The following is a 16,310-nucleotide window of genomic DNA, read 5'->3' on the forward strand; positions in this document are numbered from 1 at the left end:
AGGGGGGATTTTACGATTATTGACTCAGCAATAAAAATCAGAAAGCAATAAAAATTAAAGTTTGCTAAAGGTGATTCTGAGGGTTTTTTTCCATTTTCTTTTCTTCGATTTATTATTCATTTTTATATACACGAAAAAAAAATAAAAGAGGAGGGGGGAAGGAGGTTCTTACCTTCGTGAAGTCACACCGTCAGAGCCCTATCGATTCCGTCCAAAATGGAGTTGGATAGGGTTTGGGCTTCTGCAACAGCGGAGAGAAAGGGAAATTTTTTTTTTCTGTTTGCTTTAGAATGTCTTAGGGGTTATTTTTTTTAAGGTTTGTGGTGATTTTTGTATGGGGTTGAAACGACAGCGTTTAGTGCCCGTTTCAGGGGCTCTAAACGGTGCCGTATTGGCACTAACCCGATGACCCGACCCCAGCACGACCAGAATCGTGTGTTTTGGTCTCAGAGGGAATATTTGCGCCATTAGTCCTCCTGATTTGTTTCATTGTTTTAATGCGTTTTTTTCTTTATTTACTAAATTTGCCCTGCATTTTTGATGTTGTCTCATTTTAGCCCATATCACTGCGATGCGTTTTGAAGGATAGGGAATATTTCCCATATAGCCCCTTATGTAATGCGCGTGCTTCATTTGGCCCTTCAATTTTATTTTATTTTCGTTTTTCTCTTTATGATTTTGTTTTAAATCTGATTTAATCCTTATTTCAACTTTCTCATTTTTTAAAATTTTTTAATATTTTTATTCATTCTTTTTAATATATTTAGTTTTAAATCTAGTATTATTTTAATAATTAAACTTATTATCATAAATTTATTGTTGATATTTTTTATAGTTTTATAATATTTTTATTTCTCTTTTATATCCTTATATTTTAAAAATGTATATGTTAATACTTTCAAAGCGATACCATTATATGTGTATGCATAATTTATATCAAATTATTTTTATTTTATGTATATATTATATGTTTTAAATATTTTATGCATACAATTTGTTGTTAATATATTGATGTATTTTAGATTTCCTTTCTTTTATGATATTATTTTATTTTATTTTAAAGCTTGCTATATTTTATTTGTGGTAATTTGTTTAGGTATTACTTTCAAAAAAATTTATTCATTTTCTTTTGAATGTTAATTTTAGTATTTGCATAATATATGATATGAAATTATCACTCTTATGTGTATTGCATTACTTATCCATATTTATTGATTACTTATCGTTCATTAGCATATAATTGTTTAAGATTTAGTACATCGCATTGTACATTATCATTCCATCGCATTTATGTCGTTTAAAAGGTTGTGTTTAATCAAACTATTGAAATCGTTTTATTCAAAGGTTTTCAAAACAACGTAATACCCGATATTCAAAATTTTCGAGAAGATGGTGCCCTAACTTACTAGGCTTCAATTTTCTTCGTTGAATTTAAGTAACCGAGTATTTCTTTTTCAATTCAAATGTAAAAATTTCAAATCAAAGCTTATTTTGGAAATTCGAAACATTGTGTCCTAACTCATTGGGTATGACATTTTGAAATTCCAAAACAATTTTTTTTTCTTAATAGAAGCAATCTTATACGTCGTCTTTGGAACTTTGAGGAATTATGCCCTAACTTACGGGGTTTTGATTTCCTCATTGAACCAAGATGGTCAAAAATTTTAGATTTCAAATATACAAAGTTTCAATAAAGGTTTTTAAGGTTAGCTTAAGTTCGGGAATCCAAATGTTGCATCCTAACTTACAGGATACGACATTTTGTTGCCTCGGGGTGAGAAGGCCTTTTTACATATGTTCAAATTTATACAAATATTGTTAATAAAATGGGATCATTTTTAATCTTTTCAAATTTTTGACATTCGACTTTTAGACATTAAATAATCAATTCAGTACCGATTTTGGGCATTATGAGGGTGCTAATCCTTCCTCGTACGTAATTGACTCCGGAACCCGTTTATTTTTTCTGAAACTCGTAGACCAAAATCATTTTTAAGGTGATCCGATCAGACCTCAATAAAAGATCAGTGGCAACTCAAATTTTCATTTTTTAAGTTGACACTATTTTTGTTTTCAAAAAAAGTGGTTTCGACACTAACAGTTCCATAAATAATTTTAAACATCGCAAACAATAGCATACGCAAAAATTACCTATATTCAAGTAAAATTACTAAAGATAAAAGGCTTACATGAACAAATCATGAAACATATACCTTAATTATATCAAACATTGTTGTAACACCCTAAACCCGGCCTAAAAGTTTAAGCTGAATCTAGACGAGTTACACCAACTTAGTAAAAACATACTTCTTTTCAGAGTTTTAACTTTGAAAACCAGAAATTCATTTTAGTCGATTTAGATGATTTTGTAGTTTCGTTTTAGACTTGGCAGATACTGACGAGATTATAAAAAGAAAAATAAAACAAGTCCAAAATAGATTACAAATCCAAAGGATTAAATTGTAGTTATCTAGTGCAAAACAATCCGAGCTCTCGCACGACGTCCGATCCTAAATCAGATGTTTTCCTGATAGATAAAAGTAAGACAAAGGGGTGAGTCACCGAGCACCGCGTATAACCAAACTCAAATACAAATAAACAGAGCGTAATATATATAAATAATAGTAACGCAAGCATTTGATAACAGTTGTATAACCAATATAGAATAGATCTAGAGTATCACAGAGATTTTGACAGAGGTAGTACAACAGAACAAAGCAAAACAAAATAGAGCAGAACAACACAATTCAAATAGAACAAAATCGAATAGAGTAGAACAGAACAAAATGGAACATTGCAGAGCAATACTGAACAGAATAGAACAAGATAGAGCAGAACTCAGCATGTATGTTTATGCAGATGCAGTGTTTTTCAAACAGACCAGAATGCAGATTTTTCAAAAACATCCTACCCAACTCCGCTACACACCCGAAATAGAGTTCTCCAGAAATCGTCTAGCCAGATCACACCAATAGATAACTGTGGACAGTGTCACCAGTATTTTGCAGTTAAAACAACCAAATCGAATACATGTGGTCAAGCCACTATAGTACAGTCGAACTGCCGGAATAGAAGTGTGGATAGACCACCAGATAATGCAAATCATTAAACTGCCAGAAACTTCCTCCTTTTACATCAGCCCAAGTCCCATGCAGTGTGTCATGGCATGCTTATGCAGAATCAGAGTAATGAACACGTAAGTAATGCTATATCTTAATAACAGAATCAGTAAATATGGGAGTCCATGTTTTGTAAAAAAGACTTGTCAAACCTTAACAGACCATATCAGATTTGCCTTGAAGTCATATACACGGTTAGAAATCAGAATCAGTAACAATTAATCTAACATGTTAAGATATTATATCTTCCTCATCAATAGAGTAGCTTAGAGGCATACAACAAACTTAATAGAATACAAATCGTACCTGGATAATTCGCACATATAGACAATAACATATTACGTTCTGACAGATCCTACTAACTTAAGTTCAAACATAATAGATACACATACAGGTCACAAGTTGTTCATTATCAGATCATTGAATATTAAGTTATATAACCTAATTCAGATTGTACGAACCTTATAGTAGGCCTGCGCCCATTTCGAACGACACTTGTGGCCTCAAAGAAAAATTCCAAATATTGCTTTCCATGCCCGTGTGCTTGCCCGTATGGTCCTAATTCGTAAATAGTTAGTTACACAGCCTAGGCACACGCCAATGTCCCTACCCGTGTGGCTCACACGACCTGGGCACACTCCCATGTCCATGGCCGTGTGGTTCTAAAGTGTAAACAGTGAGATACAGAGCCTAGACACACACCCATGTTCATACCCGTCTGGCTCACACGGCCTGGGCACATACCCATGTCCCTGGCCGTGTGATGTCGGTAGTCCCATTTTTCAATGATTAAAAACGTAGAAAAAGAGGGGTTTTGATACCCACCTAATATGGACTTGATGCAGGAGCAACAAGGATAAATTCTCGTCCCTAAACAATATTTAAGTAACATATCAGATGACCTATTTGGAATCAATCGCTAAGATTAGCATCCAAAACTGAAGTTATGTTAAAGAACTTCGACGCATAACTCCAAATCAGACTACGCACTTACCGATAATCGAACTGTAACTTTGTTGACCTTATGTTGTCGAGAGAACGTTAAACTCAAAACCTTAGCCTAACACAAAATCACGTAAGTTAATATTTTCGTCACAAAGACGAATTACAACCTTATCTAACAACAACTCTTACAGGAACTTAACAGAGGATACTTACACGATTGATTACAGACGAACAGTGCAAGGAGTTAGAAGGACAGATGTCTCAAAGATTCAAAAAAAAATCGTCGGTGGAAGAATTAACAAAGAAAAAGAGGAAACGCCGAGACGATAGCCAAAACAAAAGGAAATAAAAAAAATGTAACAAAACAAAAGAGGTTGAGGGAATTGGTTAATTAAAAATGAACCAAAACTACCTCATGAGGCAGCAGAATAAAAACATTTCCATATTGCTTTCGCAGAGAATCGAACACAAGGACAGAGAGTAGACTGATGCTTAGCCAATGAATCAGCAGGCTCATTCTTGTTATCAGTTGACTGAATTTAACTTATAACCCATATGTCCAAAATAAGGGTTTAATCAAAGTAGCAAGAGATATGGTTCGAACCCAGAACCTCACACACATAACCAAAACACTTAACAACTAAACCAGATCAATTCACTTGTTAAAAATTTCCAAAATCTAAACTCATAATCTAAGGATGACCACTATTGGTTTCAAAACCCAATTTCTTCTAACCCGGTTTTTGGGCTGTTACAATTTTACCAACAAAATTCAATCATTCAAACATGTTGAACAAGTCTTTAAACAATCTCATTTATCAATTAACACAAATTTCAACATACTTAATAAAAATTTCACTCCACCTAACAACATATGTATCATAAATTAAAGTAAACAATCAACTTTAAATTTTCAAATAAATCAACTTATGCTTATACCATTGTGGCCAAATCGTTTATAAACATACTAAAAAGAATAAAACGAAATCATTTATAACCATAATAGGTATAAGCCATTAACATTCAAATAAAAGAAGTCTTTCCAAAATATCAATTGACTCTTAACTCGATTGGCATGAAGATTGTTGCCAATGTAGGAGGACGTGGGTTCGAGTGGTCTAAAGCACATTATTCTCCTATTTATGGGTTGGGGAGGGGTTATGGGTTGTTCTAGGCATTCTGCCAAAAAAAGCAGATATGATCAAAACCTATAATGAGATTGTTCAAAAAACAATTACACCAAAACGTACTTTCAATCAATTATATATTTTTTTATACAATGCATAAAATTACACAACCCCTTTAGAATATTTAAATAGGAGGATAAACATGTTTTATTGCGCTCAAATCCACATCTTCCTACACTAACAACAATAATACCAATACCAATCGAATAAATACTTAATCAACATCAAACATGTATTTAAAAATAACCATTCGACAACATCATTATTCAATCACATTACCTTATAATATTTCGAACTAGCATATTAATTCATATTATAGGTAAAATCAAATTCGAATTGTAACACCCATAACCCATCTCTGTCGTTGGATTAAATTTACAGAGTATTATCGTACAATTCAGAACATTCCATTTCAGATCGCATCAAGTTTACAAATTAATCAACAAAAAAATCATAAATAATTCATATTTGAGTAACATACATTTATGAGCCTTAGGTCGAGCTTACGAGGCCTTAAAAATAATTTAGGCACATTCAAGGGTCAATTCAAAACAAAACAAAATATTTGAGGCTAAAGTGAAAATTTTCAAAATAGGGGTCACACGACCAGGTGTCTAGGCTGTGTGACAGAGTCCAGATCGTGTACCTTTCGAAATAATTTCACACAGTTGTGTCATATGTCGTGTGCTAGCCCGTGTAGCATTTGAAATACCTTCACACAGCCATGTCGCAAATCGTGTGCTAGCCGGTGTAAAACCTACACCAAACACGTTCATGGAACACGCCCATACGGGTTGCCTGTGTGTGACACATGACCGTGTGACAGCCCATGTCCTAGGCCGTGTGTGCTCAAAGTGACCAAAATCATGTTCATTTTTCATCCAATTGCATAGGTACCTAACCAAATGCATAACACATCATCACAAGACCTCAAAACACATCAAGAGCAACCTAAGCAAGCCAAATATATCCACCCAAGACCTAACCAAAACAACATATACAACTCACATTATCAGCATTTAACCTTTCACTACACTAACTACCATTTACAAGATATAACATATATAGCATTTAACGTATCTCAACCTCATCAAACTATACCCTAATGTCACGGACATAGAATTTTTGCCTCACAATCCGTGTGGCCTTAGGCAGTTTCTTTGCTCCTAAAAATGCCTAAGTCAGCCTTACTCCCACAATAAAGTATTCAACAAAATTCTTCCACAAAAACCAACTCAAGCAAAAACAACTTAAAGCCAAACGAAGATGAATGAAGAACAAAATAAGAAAAAAGCCACAGAGAACTAAGAACATAAGAGAGAGAGAAATTTGAGTGAATGCTCTCAAGAATTCTTATTGCTCAAAACTCAAGTGATTTACAATGAGGTGAGAGACCTCTATTTATAATTGAGCCTAACCAAATCCAACAATTCAAATCAAGTATATCAACGACTAAGATTAAAAGATTACAAGATCATATCTTCTAAGATTACATATCATATCTAAGATTGCATATCCTTGAAGATTATGTTTCTATATATGTCAAGCTTGTAGATAGACCTTCAATCTCTTCAAGCAACGGCCTAGTCCGATCAGGCTAAATGACCTCCTTCCCACTTGATGGATCGCACAAATGTGTCATGGTTGCTGCCTCCCATACGTAACCCATGACATCCTCCCTCACTGATTCTAGCGACGCCTTCGTCGCGCCCTCTACATGGTACTGATCTATCTTTTTTTGGAATTTCCACACGGCTTCAGCGGGTTTCCAACTTGTCTCCCTATTGGGAAATCCCTTCCATCGGACTAGGTATTCATGTCGCGGTCGATAGTACTTCTATCTGATCACATGATCCACCTCGATACTTTTAACCCCTCGATCATAGGTAAGTTTTACCCCCATTGGTGCTCGTTCAGACTTACCTCGATTTGGGTTTTCTCCATCTTCATGGAATGGCTTAAGCGTACTTACATGGAATATTGAATGGACTTCGAGCCTTGCAGGCAACTCAAGCTTGTAGGCTACCTTGCCTACCTTCTTCACAACTCGAAATGGTCCCTCATATCGTCACACAAGCCCTTTATGCAAACTATTATGTCGAAAAATCAAGTGTAGTTTAGCAAGGACTGAGTCACCAACCTAAAATTGCACATCCCTTTGATTCTGATCCACCCATTTCTTATTGTGCTTACTTGTCTTGTGTAGGCAAGCTCTAGCTAAATCTTTTTACTCTTGCCAATCTCTCGTAAATTGATAAGCTGCTGGATTTGGTCTAACATAACGAGTTGTGACAGCATTGGATGTAAGTGACTGTTGCCCCGTCACTATCTCAAACAGACTTTGGTTCGTCGCCCTACTTTATTGTAAGTTGTACGAAAATTGAGTCACATCTAACAACTTTGGTCAGTCCCTTTGTGTGGCACTCACATAGTGCCGAAGATACGTCTCTAACAATGTATTTACTAGTTCAGTTTACCCATCGGTTTGTGGATGCATGCTAGTGGAAAAGTTCAAGTCCGAGTCCATTAACTTGAACAACTCTGTCCAAAAATAGCCCTTGAATCGTCCATCTCGATACTGATGATAGACTGTGGTACTCCCCAATATTGCACAACATGTCTAAGGAACAAACGAACTGCCTCCTCACAACATGTGGTGATATTTCATGTTTCAGACTTGATTTTGGCTTATATTGAATGTCTTATTATGGCTTGTTGATGTGCAAATTGTTGTGTTTAGGTTGGTACCAAATTGGGTGAGAAATGTGGCTTGGAAAATGACCTATTTTCGTTCATACGGGCACAGACACGCGTGTGTGACACACGGTCAAGTGAAACGGCTGTGTGTCCCCTGTATCTTTTAAATTGTGCAAGTCAGTATGCTCAACACGGCCTAGCACAAGGGCATGTGACTTGGTCGTGTGACCCAAGTCAGAGAGTTACACGGGCTAGGACACAGCCGTGTGTCCTTATTCCGAATGTTCACATGGACTGAGACAAGGGCGTGTCTCCTGACTGTGTGAGTCACACGACCTGACCACACGGCCATGTGTCCCCTGCAACTTTGAAAAAATATTTTAGTACCCAATCTAGTCCCGACTTGTTTCTAACGTGTATTTTGGGCCTCAAAGACTCATATAAGGGACAATATGTTTGATTTTGATTGATTTCTGATATGAATGCTATATTATATGAAATGTCTGATTAATTGATCTGTAAACTCCGGTAATGCTCCGTAACCCTATTTTGACAATAGATATGGGTTAGGGGTGTTACAATATTACTATCGTTTTAACTTTCCAAAAGGGTATCACCAGTACATAGTACTTGCTAAATAATCACCGGCTCATGATGATGCTCACACAAGCTGCATAGAATCCACAACACGTGCAAGATCTCAAGCCATCACTACAGTCTGTATCACCGGCTCAAGGCCTGATGAATAATCATCGTATTCATTTATCATGTATTCGCTACTCATTCAATAGCTAAGTATAATTGGATATAATTAAAATAACATGAAATGTGTAAGAAAATCATTATAATATAGAAATAATAATACGAACTTACTAGACTGATTTGCAGTAACGACCCAAGTATAAGGACTGCTTTGCAAGCTTTTCTTTTCCATGATTATCAACATATTCTTGATCATAAAATAATAATTTCATTTAGTTAACTAATTCCAACAGTAAATTAATTTATTTTATGCAATTAAGTTTTTTTAGACATTTTTACAAAATTGCCATCAATATTTTACTTTTTCGTAATTTAGTCCCTAAGTCCAAATCATGCAATTTATCCATTTTCAATTGAATTCAAGCTTAGACGAGTTGTTTGGGACCCTATTACAGCCCATATTTACTATTATTTCACATCAAGTCCTCGTAATTTTATCACTTTAATATTTTAGAAAACTACTTTACAAAATAGTCTTATCTAGCAACCAAACTCAATAATATTTCATAAAAATTCAAGAATATATTAAACTCATCACTGGAATAATGCAAAACATTTGACATTTTTACAAATTAGTCATCAGATTAGCTAGATTAAGCTAATACAAGTTCAAAAACATAAAATTTATTAAAAAAGGGCAAGCTTTACCTACCTAATCAAGGAACATAAGTGACCGAAGCTTGATTCCCCCTTTACAATAGAGTTTCAGTTTTTAGATGGAAGAAATAAAGATGATGATGCCTTTTTAATTTTGTTATTCTTTAATTTTAACTTACCTTTTTACCTATTTCCAAAATTATCCTTTAAAAATTGAAATTTCATGAATTCCTTCACTTATATCATCCACTAATACCTTAATGGTAAATTTACCATTCAATAAGAGTTTAATTGCACAATTGGTCCTTTAATTATATTAAATTCCAACTAAACAAGTTTAATTTCAATTTAACCCTAAACTAATTAGGGCTAAATGAGCAAATAGCCCAAATTTTAGTGGATTTAATCATGTCACCACCGCTTGGGATTTTTTACCATGTTTTAAGAACCATTTTGGTCCCTTTAGTATTTTAAATCTATAGCAATTAACTTTTATCTCTTTCACAATTTAATCCTTTTTACCTTAATTAAGCAATTAATCATAAATATTACCGTACCAAACTTCAATTCACCTATAATACGACTTTGTAAATATTTATTAAAAATATTTACGGCCTTAAATTATAAAAACAAGGTTCCAATACCTCATTTTCAACAACCATTTGACTTTTGGACTAAACCACTTATATTAATCATTAATTCAATTAATTAAAATTCATCAAATCAAAATTCAATATAAAATTATTATTAACTCGTTTAAGTTAAATATTAATAATACGAACTTACTCATTGAATTTGTGGTCCCGAAATCACTATTTCCAACACTACTAAAAAATGAGTTGTTACACAAAGAAACACAACATCGTGGAATGATCAAACTTAAGATTGAAGGCTATGAATGTGACGATGCAACCAAATCAAACTTAAAACTCCCAATTTCCCCTGTATCTATTAAATGATAGTTGATCCAAATTAAATATTACCCAATAATTACTATAATTCCAATAAAATAAATATTAACTCCCAAAAATTAATTTTCGATATTAAATTAATTTTACATTAATTATTTTTTTATAAACTTCACAAGACTTTATTAAAATTTGTGAAATCTGAGAATGAATCAATCCACTAATAAAATATTGAAAACCTTGATGTCAAAATGGGTAGGAATGTAAGTGAGTAAAATATCGACAACTTATATTAATTTGAATATGAATCAATTAATTCGATTTAGAATATGAAATCTATTTATTACCCACGTTAAATCCGAGTATTATTATCTCAACCCAAATTTAACTTGCTCAAATTATTTACCGAATATCCAAATCTGTTAAATAACCAACTTAAGTAATTTTTTGCAAGATGACCGTTCATGCAAAGTTGGCGAACACTTCAACTTTGGTGAACTAAAAAATATGAACAGGATTTAAAGAGATTGCTTGCAAGTCAACTTAAACAAAAGATATTTACTTTCTAGAAGATTTAGTATTTATTAGTATAATATATTTAGCGTTTATATTTGACATTTATTAGTATAAAAATCTTTGTTATTTCTTTTCATATTTAGGGTATAAAAATCTTTGTAATTTCTTTTCATATTTAGGAGTTTTTTCTTGTTATAAATACCCCTTACATTGTTCAAAATAGATAAGTGAAAAATAATAAACCTTAGTAGACAATTTTGTTGCTAAATTTCTCATTTTTTCTCAGCAATTCTTTTTTCTTAGTATCGAAATTCCAAAAATTGATATCAGAGTTATCTTCTTAAGGACCGTAATTATTCGTTCTGAGTTATACATGGCTTCCATAAGTTTCTGACCATCTTCATCGTTTGTTTTCAATGGAGAAAATTATCATATATGGGTTGTCAAGATGAAGACCTACTTGCAAACTAATGACTTGTGAGACGTTGTGAATACTGATGTCGAGTTAGCACTATTGAGGGACAACGCTACAATCGCTCAAATTAAACACCACAGTGACGAGCAAGCTAAAAGATACAAGGCAATGTCATGCATGCAGAATAGCTTCTCAGATGTCATATTCGCACGTGTTATGGTTTATAAGACTCCAAAATAAGCTTGAGATAAGCTAAAAGAGGCATTTCAAGGCTCTGGTAAGACCAGACAACAACAACTGATTAATCTCAAAAGAGATTTTGAGAATTTGAAGATGAAAAAGACTGAAACTGTAAAGCAATACACAGACAGGATTATGGCGGTTGTAAATAACATTAGGTTACTTGGGGAAGAGTTCGCAAATAGCAGGGTCGTTGAAAAGGTCATAACAACACTTCCTGATAGATATGAATCAAAGATTTCCTCACTCGAAGACTTAAGGAATCTCTTGGCGATCTCTCTTTTAGAAGTGACAAATGCCCTATATGCTCAAGAACAAAGAAAAACATCAAGGCATAAGGAGAACGCAGAAAAATAAGCTTTGCGAGCCTTGAGTATTGAAGGTGCGAACCCCTAGAAACATAAGGGAAAGAAAGATTGGTTAGAGAGGAAGGAGAAGTTCATACAAGATGGTGGAAAGAACAAATATTCACCATGCTCGCACTGTAAGAAAAACACTCACCTTGAGAAATATTGCTGGTACAGACTAAATATTAAATGCAGATCATGAAAGCAGTTAGGGCACATAGTGAATGTGCAGGCTCAAGCAGTTGAGGAAGATCGCATTCAATAGGAGCAGCCACAAGTTCTGCATCTAACAACAAAGTCATAAGAGGTTGGTTGATTGATAGTGGATATACCAACCATATGACCTCAGATGAAAGCATTTTTAGGAAGATTAACCAAAGTTGCGATCTTAAAGTGATGATTGGTAACGTCAAACTCTTAGAAGCTAAGGGTAAGGGTGAAGTTGTGATAAATTCATCATCAGGTACTAAAGTAATTTATGATGTTCTCTTTGTACCTACGATAGATCAGAATCTTCTTAGCATTGGTCAACTGCTTAAGAAAAACTACAATGTAGTTTTTAAGAATTATGGTTGCATAATTTTGATTCATTGATATATGAAGTTGTAACAGTTTCAATGAAAAATAGTAGTTTTATGTTAGAATGGAATTTGGCGAACTCAAGGGCCTATATGTTGATGATGCCAACCCTTAGCATAAAAGACTGGGACATGCGAACTATAAGTCTATTAGTCGAATGTACGAAGCAGGTTTAGTGAAAGAAATAATAAATGTATAGAAGAAAAGTGGTATCTGCGAAGTCTACCAACATAGAAAGCAGGCGAGGTTACCATTCCCAGTAAACAAAGCTTGGCGAGCTCAAGAAAAGCTACAGTTGGTGCACTCTAACGTGTGCGGACCCATGAAAACATCATTACTGAATGGGTGTAGATATTTTGTCTTGTTCATTAACGACTATATCAGGAATTGATGGGTACATTTTTTGAAATAGAAATCTGATATAGCTAAAGTGTTTTGGAAATTTAAAATACAGGTTGAAAACCAAACTGACTGCAAACTGAAGAAAGTCAAGTCTGATGATGGAACCGAGTACACTTCAAATAAATTCCAAAGCTACTATGAAGAAGTAGGAACCCATCACTAGCTTACAAACATCTACACTCCATAGTAAAATAGAGTGTGCGAGAGAAAGAACAGGATAGTAACGGACATGACAATGTGTCTATTCCTTGAAAGCAAACTGCCAAAAGAATTTTGGGCTGAGGCAGTGAACACATCAATCTATTTGCTAAACAGATTACCAACCAAGGCTGTAGAAGGAATGACTCCATTTGAAGCTTGGTTTGGAAACAAACCTTCTTTTTCTCATTTTAAAGTTTTTGGATGCATCTATTTTGAAGCAAGTTAGAAAGGATGTCGCGGTCAGGTATCTTCCTTGGATACAACAACAATAAGAAGGGTTATAGAATTTATGACTTTTCCTCCAAGAAAATTTTGGCGAACAGGGATATTGTGTTCGATGAAAGTGAAACATAGAATTAGGATGCTATTAAGGCTAAGCAAAGGTTGAACGAACTGGGCTCGCAAAACCATTATGATGATAGCGAGCTGAGGGCACAGTCTGGCGATAAGCTAATTGACACAAACTTCGATGACACTCCAGTAAGAGAATAAGATCTATCAGAGAGCTGACGTAGCACTATTTGAACCTGCGAGCTTTGAAGAGGCTAAAACTCTAGAACGGTGGAAAGAAGCTATGCGAGAGTAAATGAACATGATTCATAAGAACCAAAGTTGGGAGCTCATTAACAAACCATCGCACAAAAAGGTCATTAGCGTCAAATAGGTGTTCAAAACCAAATTAAATGTCAATGGTTCGCTTAACAAGCTAAAGGCGAGATTGGTTGTGAAAGGTTTCAATCAACAGTATGGCATTGACTACTGAGAGACTTTTACACTAGTAGCAAGGCTGGACATGATCAAATTATTATTAGCCTTAGCAGCACAGATGAGTTGGAAAATTCATCAGCTGGATGTTAAATCAGGCTTTCAGAATGGCTATTTGCAAGAAGAAATCTATATGGAGCAACCTCCTGGGTTCGTAGTTAAAGGAAAAGAGGAGAAGGTATATAGGCTTAAGAATACCTTATACGGTTTGAAACAGGCTCTGCGAGCTTGGTACGCGAGGATAGACAGGCACTTCGTGAGCTTAGGATTTGAAAAGAGTCCTAGCGAGCTTACCCTATATGTGAAGAAAACTAGCAAACTCACTTCGCTAATTATTTTGCTATATGTAGATGATCTACTTGTGATTGGAAGCAGTGAAGTCTTAGTAAATGAGTTTAAACAACAAAAAGAGAACATGTTCGAAATGTCAGATCTTGGAGAAATGAGATATTTCCTTGGGATGGAAGTTCAGCAAGTTCAAGAAGGAACTTTCATAAGTCAACAGGACTTCAAATTAAAGATTTTGAAGAGGTTCTATATGCTGAAGTGTAAACCAATCAGCACGCCTATTGCACTTGGAGAAAAACTCTGTAGTAGTGAAAACTTTCAGAAAGTTGATGAGAATAACTATCGAAGCCTTGTGGGTTGTTTATTGTACTTAACAGCAACATGACCAAATATTATGTTCGCAATTGGTTTGTTGTCAAGATTTATGCACTGTTCTGATACTTCTCATTTTAAAGCGGTGAAGAGAGTGCTGAGATACGTCAAAGGAACAATTGATTTTGGTGTTTGGTTCGCAATGGCGAACTCCTTAAAACTTATTGGGTAAATTGACAGTGACTGGGCTGGATTAGTGGATGATATGCGAAGTACCTCCAGATATTTCTTTTCATTTGGATCTGAAGTATTCTCTTGAAGTTCGAAGAAGCAATCAACAGTTGCTTAATCCACAGCTGAGGCTGAGTATGTAGCTGCAGCAGCAGCAGTTAATCAAGCAATTTGGTTGAGAAAATTTTTGTTTGATTTGAATCATGTACAGGTTGAAGCAACTCAAATTTTTTGCGACAATCAGTCTGCCATAGCAATTGTGAAGAACCCAGTCTTTCATGGAAAGACAAAGCATTTTAAAATTAAGTGTTACTTTGTGAGAGAAGTCGAATAAAGTAAAGAAGTGACTCTGGTCCATTGCAATACTGAGGACCAACTTGCAGACATCTTGACCAAACCACTTGGAAAGTCAAGGTTTGAAGAGTTGAGGGATAAAATTGGTGTTCGCAGAATGAAGGCCAAGGAGGAGTGTTGCGAGATGACCGTTCATGCAAAGTTGGCGAACACTTCAACTTCGGTGAACTAAAAAATATGAACAGGATTTAAAGAGATTGCTTGCAAGCCATGTTAAACAAAATATATTTTCTTTCTAGAAGATTTAGTATTTGTTAGTATAATATATTTAACGTTTATTAGTGTAAAAACCTTTGTTATTTCTTTTCATATTTAATAGTTTTTTCTTATTATAAATACCCTCGCTACATTGTTCCTAATAAATGAGTGAAAATAATAATAAAAACTTTAGCATACAATTTTGTTGCTAAATTTCTTGTTTTTTTCTCTGTAATTCTTTCTTTTTAGTATCGAAATTCCAATATAATTCCAATAAAATAAAATAAAAATTTTAAAAAGCACGTGGATGATGGTTTTGGATATTTGAATATTAATTTTTATCCACAAAAGTAAAATAAATTTTGGTAATAAATATTCGAATCCGTAAAATGGATAATTAAAATATTTGAATAAAAAACAACAAATTAAGTCAAATTCGTAAACAACAACATACTTTGAGTTGTTAATCAATGACAGGAGTTGAAAGAGTTGTTGCACTTTGGTTGTTTGTCTAAATTAGTATGTGTGTTAGAAAACTTAACGTTGTATATCTATTTTTTATAATTACATTTTTAGGTTACGTTGTTAAATATTTTGAACCATATTTTGCCTGGAGTTGTTAAACAACTGTACTAATTCCGTAACATGTTTCATTTTTCATGCAAAAAGGGTCGTACAACAATCTGGAATATTCAAAATTAATTAAAATGACTTTTAAAAAAAGAGACAAAAATAGAAAAAAGAAAGCATTGACAATTGCCATTGATGGTTACAAGTGAGAAATTAGAGGAAAACAAAGGGGGAGGCCACCAATTAAGGTCAGCAATGGCTCTTTCTGTTGCATTTCATTTCACCCCCTTTATATTGGAAACCTAAAACCATACCCAAAGACATCATTAAGAAAACACACACACACACACACACACACACACAAAAACATACAAAAGGAAGAAGTTTCTTACATCTTTGAACACTGTCTCTTCTCTTCTCTCCTCCTCTTCCTCCTACATTCTTTCGAAGGTATTTTTTTTAACTTTTATCTCAAGGAATCTTTTTAGGGTTTCAATGGTTTTTATGGTTTTTTAAATCTTATTGAATTTTTTGTTTATTGCATGCAGGGAGGGTTTGATAATTGATGGGTTTTTGTTGAAGAAAACCCTAATTTTTGGCTCATTGAATCATTGGCAAAACTTGTTTAAACAAAGGGAAAAAAAAGGGTTGAAATTTTATTGAGTGGTGGGGTTTCA

This window comes from Gossypium raimondii, chromosome 9 (genome assembly GCF_025698545.1).
Source record: "Gossypium raimondii isolate GPD5lz chromosome 9, ASM2569854v1, whole genome shotgun sequence".
Classification (NCBI taxonomy): Eukaryota; Viridiplantae; Streptophyta; class Magnoliopsida; order Malvales; family Malvaceae; genus Gossypium; species Gossypium raimondii.